The sequence below is a fragment of the Halichoerus grypus genome, chromosome 9 (genome assembly GCF_964656455.1).
Source record: "Halichoerus grypus chromosome 9, mHalGry1.hap1.1, whole genome shotgun sequence".
Lineage (NCBI taxonomy): Eukaryota > Metazoa > Chordata > Mammalia > Carnivora > Phocidae > Halichoerus > Halichoerus grypus.
The window spans coordinates 79,696,320-79,706,941 of NC_135720.1; the positions used below are offsets into that span (position 1 = coordinate 79,696,320).

The following is a 10,622-nucleotide window of genomic DNA, read 5'->3' on the forward strand; positions in this document are numbered from 1 at the left end:
ACATTCTGTTTTATACATGGTGCCAGAACCTTCTAAAACATTTCTAGAAAGACCTTGATTAAGTCCCTATTACAAAATGAAGCCCAAACTCCTTATTCTGATATGTTATTCTCTCCATTAATGGATCTGGACTTAGATGTCACACCTGGATGTTGTGAGGCTCGATACCATTATCTAAAACAGCAAAAATAACTATTTGGCCTCTGATTAATGATCAAATTTTTTATCTGTTAAAGAAAAAAAATATTTGCAACACTTGCTAAAGAGGTAACAGGGGCTATCACAATAGGTATAGGGACAACTGCAATGGAGTTTTGCAGTACGGGAGAGAGATTGTGCTCCATTCTAAATACAACAAGAAAAAGTGAGAATCTATAGCCAAGGAGCAGGGTGGCCAACAAGTGTTGGTGAAGATGTGGAGAAAAAGGAACCCTCATGCACTGTTGGTGGGAATGCAAACTGGTACAGCCACTGTGGAAGACAGTATGAAGGTTCCTCAAAAAATTAAAAATAGAAATATCCTTGATATTTCAGTAATCACACTACTGGGTATTTACCCAAAGAATACAAAAACACTAATTCATATGGATATATGCACCCTGATGTTTACTGCAGCATTACTTACAATAACCAAATTATGGAAGGAACCCAAGTGTCCATTAATGGATAATGGATAAAGAAGATGTGATACACACACACACACACACACACACATACACACACTGGAATATTATTCAGCCATAAAAAAACAATGAAATCTTGCCATTTGCAACAACATGGATGGAGCTAGAGAATATAATGCAAAGCGAAATAAGTCAGTCAGAAAAAGACAAATACATGATTTCACTCATATGTGGAATTTAAGAAACAAAACAAACAAAAGGAAAAAAAAACAGGAAAACCAAAAAACAGACTCTTAACTATAGAGAACAAACTACTGATGGTTACCAAAGGGGAGGTGGGTAGGGGGATGGATGAAATAAATGAAGGGGAGTAAGAGTACAGTTATTTTGAGTTCTATTTCCCATCTTGTAAGATGGTGGGTGAAAAACCTGAAAAGCTGGATAATAAGAAGAAACCTGAAGCCAAGAAGGCTGATGCTGGTGGCAAGGTTAAGAAGGGTTACCTCAAAGCTAAAATGCTAAAGGGGAAGCCCTACCGTAGCTGAAATCCTGTCCTAATCAGAGGAATTGGCAAATATTCCTGTTGGTTATGATTGGCTATGTAGTCAAGAAAGACCATGTACAAAAGACGTATTCAGCAGTTAAATCCAGGATTGAAAAGAAAAAGAAGGAGAAGGTTCTTGATACCGTCACAAAACCACCTGGTGACAAGAATGCTGGTACGTTTAAACTTCGCAAAATGCCTAGGTATTATCCTACTGAAGATGTGCCTCAAAAGCTGCTGAGCCACAGCAACAACCTTTCAGTCAGCATGTGAGAAAATTTTGAGCTAGCATCACCCCTGAGACCATTCTGATCATCCTCACTGGGCACCACAGAGGCAAGAGGGTGGTTTTCCTGAAGCAACCGAGCAGTGCCTTGCTACCTGTGACTGGACCTCTGGCCCTCGATCGAGTGTCTCTGCGTAGAACACACTAGAAATCTGTCATTGCCACTTCCACCAAAATTGATATTAGCAGTGTGAAAATCCCCAAACATCTCAAGAAGAAGCTGTGTAAACCCAGACACCAGGAAGGTGAGATCTTTGACACGGTCAAAGAGAAATATGAGATTACAGAGTAGCGCCAGGTTGATCAGGAAGCTGTGGACTTGGAAATTCTGCCAAAACTCAAAGCTGTTCCTCGGCTTCAGGGCTACCTCCACTCTGTTTTCTCTCACAAATGGAGTTTACCCTCACAAATTGGTGTTCTAAATTCCTTACAAAAAACCTAATTAAAAGACTGATACATTAAAAAAAAGTATAGTTATCTTGATAAATACTGAGTAATATATGGAGTTGCTGAATTACCATATTGTACACCTGAATCTAATATAACACTGTATATTAACTATACTGGGATTAAAATTAAAAAAAAAAAAAAGATCAGGTCCTATATAAAAGAGTTCAAAGGAACCTGAGTAGAGTTTAGTTAAGGAATCTTTGTCAATCTCAGATGAGTTCAAATACTAGCAACCTAAACAAATGATCCCCAAGTCTCATTTTCATGAAGAACAAGAAATGGCTTTCAGTGAAAGATCTTCCATCAGCACATTTAATTATTGTTTATCTGCAAGAGGACTGGCTTTCATCATCCAGTCAAAAGCAAAGGGTAATAATTCAACCACATAGCCAATTTGAAATGCATCCTGTTCTTAGTTTTGTAATGAAAATAAAATTTTAAACAATATGTAGGAATGTGCCATTAGACATATTCTTGTGCTCACAAAAGACAATTACCTACTAACAAAATATTGTTTATTTGATCAGTAGTAATACTTTATGAGTTAGTCTATGAATTTAGAGGTAAAATCATTGATAATTAAAGTCATCAATAATTTTCATGAGATAGAAATTCACAAAATTATGTAAATTATAATTGTACAGAATATTGGGTAATTCCATCCATGTCAGTATCAGATAACATACTAAAAGTTAAACACATTTATTTAAGGAGTGTGAAACTCCAGCAAATCTGACAAGAAAACGTATCACACAAACCAAAGTATATTCCTTTTCCGCCTGACAGTATGCTAAAATAGAGAAAGGTTAGCAAACTGATTGATCATCCCCAACGCCCATTTTCTCATACTTCACATGTGGAATTCCCTCAGGCTCTCCAGGGTACTTTCATCTCCACCAGCCAAGTCTTGGTCCTTACATTCCTGCCTGTAGGCATGAGCCTAGTGGTAGTGGGTACAGAGCTGCTTTCTTAGTGTGGCTGCTTCCTAATATGACCCAGTTGGGTATCGAAGAAACATGCTTTGCTTATATAACCAAAAAAACCCACAAAAGTCTTTCTTTGACCACAATTCTTAATTAACATTCAGCAATTTTTTGTTACTAATATGGGTAAAACTTATACATCACATGTATCATGTTGACCTGAAAAGAAACATTTTACCAGAACATTCTTTGACAAGCACTGGTGGGTCATCCAGTAAAGATGTGTAGACATGGAATCAGAAGACCCAGTGTGAATCCCAGTGCTGCTGGTTTTCAGCTCAGTGACTCAGCATGTCACGTAGTCTCTTCAACTTTCAGTTTCCTCAGGAGTAAAACAGAGGTAACAATTCTCTCGGGTGATAGCTTTGATGTGAGTAAAAAGTGAGATAATACGCTGTGAAAACTGTAAGGCAATACAAAAAATAAGGCACTTTTTTTATGAGGGCTCATAAAAATCTCTCCTTAGCAAAACCAGACTCCTCAGGTCATATTCACATCTCTGGAAAACTGACATTTCTCAGGTTCAAAAAACCCCAGCTCCATGTGTCTCTGTATGAAACTGAAAAGCAGGTGCACTTTGATTGACTAATGACTGTATAACTGAAGAAAACTGAGCTAAAATAGGATTTGGGTAATATTAAATTGAAACTGAGCAATATTAGAGGCAAGAAATTCTGCTAGGTTTTCAGCTTAAGAAGCCAAAAATATGAAATAAAAATATGTATTTCTCTCAAAATCCCTACAGAGGCTGCATTTATTGGTGTCACCAGCCACATTCTAAAACCTATGGATCACTTGAGGGCCAAGTATAATCTACCTGGAAAGGAAGGAGAAAACCTTAATTTCTTCCTCTCCAAATCATCTCTTCTCTCATATAGCAACATCTTTCCTTCTCTTACGGCCATCTGAGAAGAGAAAGCCAATGGTGTATTCCCTATGTTCCAATAGTTTTTTTGTTCCAATAATTAATATACCTCTCTCTATGTTCTTCTTACATCAAACCACGTCCACTTATAATGATAGTGGATAACTTTGCAGGCTAGAAAGATCTTGTTTATATTTGCATATCCATCAAAAATACAAAGCATCATATATATATCATATATATTTATTGTACATATATATTATATATGACTAGTTGAAGTTAACCAAATATTTAGTCACTGAATATAGGACTATCCTGAAAGCACTGCTTTATCAATGATGGCCAAAATCTTAACACTTAAAAGATAGGACTCACTGTTGGACTATAATTACAGAAGACATTAGAAGCAGGGTTAGCATTAAGGAAAAGATGAAATTAAACTTTCAGCCCTTCCACTTCCCTCTCTTTCTTCCCCCACAGCACTTTCATGCTATTCCTGTGTTGCCCAGATACTCATATACCACACACACACACACACATACACACACACACACACACACACACACACACACACTCCTACCATGACCCTTGCTAAATGCCATAAGAATCTTTGTCCACCTCCTTTCAAACACAGCTCCTTTGGCACCACTTACTTGCCTTCTGATTATAGCAACTCCCACACAGATATAAAACAGAGTTACCCCCATTATTAATGTGAATATTTACCTTTAAATATATGGGCATATACATTTATATATAAATACTCAAAAAACTTTTAAATCGAAAATGCCAACTCTCTGATCGTTGCTTTAACGGATTGTAATAGTCTAAGTGCAAAAGAGATATGTAATGATAAGATGATAATAGGTAGATAGATGATAGACAGACAGACACAGCTAGATAGATGAATCAGCCAAAAGTCAAGTGCATATATGTCTGTGCATGTTTATAGGTATATGTGTTCCTATTTGGGGAAAGATACCCTTTAAATCACACTAGTTTAGACAGCCTCCTTGTCTATTATATGCGAGGTCAGCCATAAGAAGAAACAACAATTTTCCCCCTGAATCATGTAAAACACCAAACAATGGACAAGACCTTTGCAAAATGCTTCTTACACTGCAAACTTGTGTCTTTTTTTAATCTTAGGTAAAAATGATTTCTAAAATTGGTTCTGAGCCCTCAAATCATTCATGATTGTAGCAGTCTATATTCTAAAGTCTCTTTTCAGATGTCTTTGTCTCTATGACAGTTTCACAGAAAAATCATTTCTTTTCCTTTTTTGAAAAAAAAGCTACTTGCTTCAAGAAACTCCATTAGGGTTCTCTTTCAAAGATTATATGATTGGGAAATAATCTACAGTATTGAAATCTATCTATAGAAAATTATTACATTTAAGTCAATCATACAATATTTATGTTTTATGCAACCCTGGAAATCAAGGAAACAAGTATAACCTTAGTTTTATGATGAAGGAAAGCATACATACAACTTAAAGTGACAGAGCCAAACATAACCTATAACTAGTAGACCACTTGTAGAAGTATCTAATGCACATGAAATTCGGAGTCATGAGTTCTGTTCCTTTCCTCTCTATGGTTACTTCACAAAACAACCACTTCTGTTTTCTCCTAACCGCTCTAGTGTTTGCCCTCCCTGCCTAGCAGGGACATGCTGAGAATCAAATGAGATAAGATATTTTAAAACACTGTATTGCAAGATGAAACACAGAGGGAGACAAACCATAAGAGACTCTTTTTTTTTTTTTTTTAAGATTTTATTTATTTATTTGAGAGAGAGAGAGAGACAGAGCACAAGCAGAGGGAGAAGTATGTTCCCCGCTGAGCAAGCAGCCCGATGTGGGACTTGATCCCAGGACCTGAGCTGGGAACATGACCTGAGCTGAAGGCAGATGCTTAACTGATGGAGTCACCCAGGCATCCCCCGATAAGAGACTCTTAACTCTAGGAAACAAACTGAGGGCTGCTGGAAGGAATGGGGTAACTGGGTGACAGGCATTAAGGAGGGCACATGATGTGATGAACACTGGGTGTTATATGCAACTGATGAATCACTGAACTCTACCTCCGAAACTAATAATACATTATATGTTAATTAACTGAATTTAAATAAAATTTTAAAAATAAAATAAAATACTGTATTGCTTCATTATTACTATTTAGGTAAATAACATTATAAATTACTTTTGGCTTTCCAGGAAAACAGAAACTTCCACCTTTATTATTAACTTCCAGAACTAAATATTTTGAGTAGCTTAAATTTTTTGACTTGCTGATAGAAATGCCAAACTATAGATATGAGGCATAAAGGCCTTGGTAATGATAGGATTTGTTAAGTAATTGCTTAAGATCTTACAAGTTTTAAGGCACAGTTTTTTTTTGTTTTGTGTTTGAACTCTTTCTTTTATTTTTAATTATGTTATGTTAATCACCATACATTACATCATTAGTTTTTGATGTAGTGTTCCATGATTCAGTGTTTGCATATAACACCCAGTGCTCCATTCAGTACGTGCCCTCTTTAATACCCATCACCAGGCTAACCCATCCCCCCACCCCCCTCTCCTCTAGAACCCTCAGTTTGTTTCTCAGAGTCCATAGTCTCTCATAGTTCATCTCCCCCTCTGATTCCCCCCTTCATTTTTCCCTTCCTATTATCTTCTTTTTTTTTAACATATAATGTATTGTTTGTTTCAGAGGTACAGGTCTGTGATTCAACAGTCTTACACAATTCACAGCACTCACCATAGCACATACCCTCCCCAAGGTCTATCACCCAGCCACCCCATCCCACCCACCCCTCACCACTCCAGCAACCCCTGGAAAACCTACAAAAATAAGTGTTTTGTGGTTTATCCAGGAATAATACAGAAAATATTGCTGTTATTTTTGGTGAAGAAAATCAATTTTGTATAGTTTATTTCAACCTAAATAAAATGTGAATTTTGTTTAAAAAAAAAAAAAAGACTTCCTCATATCAGTGAGATCATATGATACATGTCTTTCTCTGATTGACTTATTTCGCTCAGCATAATACCCTCCAGTTCCATCCACGTCGTTGCAAATGGTAAGATTTCATTCCTTTTGATGGCTGCATAATATTCCATTGTGTGTATATATACTACATCTTCTTTATCCATTCATCTGTCGATGGACATCTTGGCTTTTTCCATAGTTTGGCTATTGTGGACATTGCTGCTATAAACATCTGGGTGCATATACCCCTTCAGATCACTACATTTGTATCTTTGGGGTAAATATCCAGTAGTGCAGTTGCTGGGTTGTATGGTAGCTCTATTTTCAACTTTTTGAGGAACCTCCATACTGTTTTCCAGAGTGGCTGCACCAGCTTGCATTCGCACCAACAGTGTAGGAGGGTTCCCCTTTCTCTGCATCCCCGCCAACATCTGTCGTTTCCTGACTTGTTAATTTTAGCCATCCTGACTGGTGTGAGGTGGTATCTCATTGAGGTTTTGATTGGGATTTCCCTGATGCTGAGCGATGTTGAGCACTTTTTCATGTGTCTGTTGGCCATTTGGATGTCTTCTTTGGAAAATGTCTGTTCATGTCTTCTGCCCATTTCTTGATTGGATCATTTGTTCTTTGGGTGTTGAGTTTGATAAGTTCTTTATAGATTTTGGATACTAGCCCTTTATCTGATATGTCATTTGCAAATATCTTCTCCCATTCTGTCAGTTGTCTTTTGGTTTTGTTGATTGTTTCTTTTGCTCTGCAAAAGCTTTTAATCTTGCCCAGGGCCAGATGGCTTCCCAGGGGAATTCTACCAAACATTTAAAGAAGAATTAATACCTAGTCTTCTGAAACTGTTCCAAAAAATAGAAATGGAAGGAAAACTTCCAAACTCGTTTTATGAGGTCACCATTACCTTGACCCCAAAACCAGACAAAGACCCCATCAAAAAGGAGAATTACAGACCAATATCCCTGATAAACATGGATGCAAAAATTCTCACCAAAATACTAGCCAATAGGATCCAACAGTACATTAAAAGGATTATTCACCACGACCAAGTGGCATTTATTCCTGCGCTGCAAGTTTGGTTCAACATCCGCAAATCAATCAATGTGATACAATACATTAATAAAAGAAAGAACAAGAACCATACGATCCTCTCAATAGATGCAGAAAAAGCATTTGACAAAGTACAGCATCCTTTCTTGATCAAAACTCTTCAGAGTATAGGGATAGAGGGTACATACCTCAATATCATAAAAGCCATCTCTGAAAAACCCACAGCAAATATCATTCTCAATGGGGAAAAACTGAGAGCTTTCCCCCTAAGGTCAGGAACACGGCAGGGATGTCCACTATCACCACTGCTATTCAACATAGTATTAGAAATCCTAGCCACAGCAATCAGACAACAAAAAGAAATAAAAGGCATCCAAATCAGCAAAGAAGAAGTCAAACTCTCACTCTTTGCAGATGATATGATACTTTATGTGGAAAACCAAAAAGACTCCACTCCAAAACTGCTAGAACTCATACAGGAATTCAGTAAAGTGGCAGAATATAAAATCAATGCATAGAAATCAGTGGCATTCCTATACACCAACAAGACAGAAGAAAGAGAAATTAAGGAGTCGATCCCATTTACAATTGCACCCAAAACCATAAGGTACCCAGGAATAAATCTAACCAAAGAGGCAAAGGATCTGTACTCAGAAAACTATAAAATACTCATGGAAGAAATTGAGGAAGACACAAAGAAATGGAAAAACGTTCCATGCTCATGGATTAGAAGAACAAATATTGCGAAGATGTCAATGCTACCTAGAGCAATCTACACATTCAATGCAATCCCCATCAAAATACCATCCACTTTTTTCAAAGAAAGGGAACAAATAATCCTAAAATTTGTATGGAACCAGAAAAGACCCCAAATAGCCAGAGGAATGTTGAAAAAGAAAAGCAAAGCTGGCGGCACCACAATTCCGGACTTCAAGCTCTATTACAAAGCTGTCATCATCAAGACAGTATGGTATTGGCACAAAAACAGACACATAGGTCAATGGAATGAATAGAGAGCCCAGAAACGGACCCTCAACTCTATGGTCAACTAGTCTTCGCCAAAGCAGGAAAGAATGTCCAATGGAAAAAAGACAGTCTCTTCAACAAATGGTGTTGGGAAAATTGAACAGCCACATGCAGAAGAATGAAACTGGACCATTTCCTTACACCACACACAAAAATAGACTCAAAATGGTTGAAAGACCTAAATGTGAGACAGGAGTCCATCAAAATCTTAAAGGAGAACACAGGCAGCAACCTCTTCGACCTCAGCCGCAGCAACTTCTTCCTAGAAACATTGCCAAAGCCAAGGGAAGCAAGGGCAAAAATGAACTATTGGGACTTCATTAAGGCACAGTTTTTAAGGACAGTGGGAAGACTGCAGGGAGTTGAAGACATAATGGAACCAAACCTAGTAAAGAAGAAGCAGTACTGGGTAGAGTTCAGAGGCCTGGCTTAGAGTCTTACCCAGCCAACTTACCCTCCCCATGACTCTAAACTTTAGTCATATGTCCCAGTCCTTGAATTCCCTAAGTAGCTGACCTCAGATTCACCTTCCTCCCCTTAAAAGAATCCCTTTAAATAAGGATTAAGTCTCCTTGAGACCCACTCCCTCTCCCCAGCTTTATGTATTTTATAAGCATACAGAATAGAAAAGTTAACAATATTATAAGTTCAAAATTTATCTCCCTAAAATATTGCTTTCACCTTGTCATTCTGCTCTTCCAAATTTCCAGGGTCTTGTTACTGACCTTAAGATGAAGTCCAGTTGACATAAGCAGCCTATAATGTTCAGCACAATACAGCTTTACCCATCCATTCTCACATCACCTCTTAACACCCTAACAGCATGGTTAAATACTCATGCCCATTCCCTCTCCAGCTTCATATGCAATTCTTTCTCTCTACCTATTCGAAGTCTACCCAACCTTAAAGGCTACTATAAAGATCTCTGTCTTTGTTGAAGACCTCTCTAGCTATTCCAAACCAATGCCATTTATCAACACTTGTACTTGTTTGCCTCTCTCCTTCATTTTTGCCTTTTGCTACTGAGTGTTTCATAAGTATGTGTCTAGTTTCCACCTATATATTATAAACTCCTGAGAGAAGGATGAACTTGAAAGTAGGGACAACCTTCAGAACCACTGCAAAACAAACAAACAAACAAACAAACAAAAACAATAGCATAACCATCAAAAATGAAGGTGAATGTAAGAGTTAACACTGCCATCTGCACAGACCCTCAAAATTTTCATATTATTATTTAATTAGAGGAGATGACAATTTTGTTCTATTTGCCATGAAAGACATATTTTACAGTGAGATTGAGTTTCCATCTTCTAATGCTATGTTTGTGTACAATTTAGTCATACTTGCCTGAAAATGCAGCAAGTATCAGAACAGAAGACCAATTGTTCCCATTAAGACTGTCACCAAAGCCTATATACACATATCATTAAAGATTTTTTTAAAAAGCAAATTTGATACAATTATAGTTTAATTTATACCAAGTGTAGGTGTCGATAATATTTCTGAACATCTTTAGCTATTTGTCATTCATTTCTTCCCCTTGAAATCTTTCTCTTTGAAAATCAAGGAGAAATGAGGCAAATAAGAAGAAAATTTCACCAAATTTTAACTTTTCCTCCCAAGCACTTCACATCCTAGTGCTGATCAGATTTTAGAGGGTTGTGAATATACCACTGTCAAATCCAGACATTTGACGTACAAGAAAAATAAAGATGTGCAGAGATTGATGTTTCACAATTGTACTTCTTAAGTCTTTTTGAGGAAAAGTATTATTAAATGAAATGAAATAG

The 10,622-nt window shown here is 37.2% G+C and overlaps 1 pseudogene; it reads left to right on the forward strand.

Moving 5' to 3' along the window:
* Nucleotides 1-1,036: 1,036 nt before the first annotated feature.
* LOC118531528 (large ribosomal subunit protein eL6 pseudogene) lies at nucleotides 1,037-1,875 on the forward strand (annotated as a pseudogene).
* Nucleotides 1,876-10,622: the final 8,747 nt, after the last annotated feature.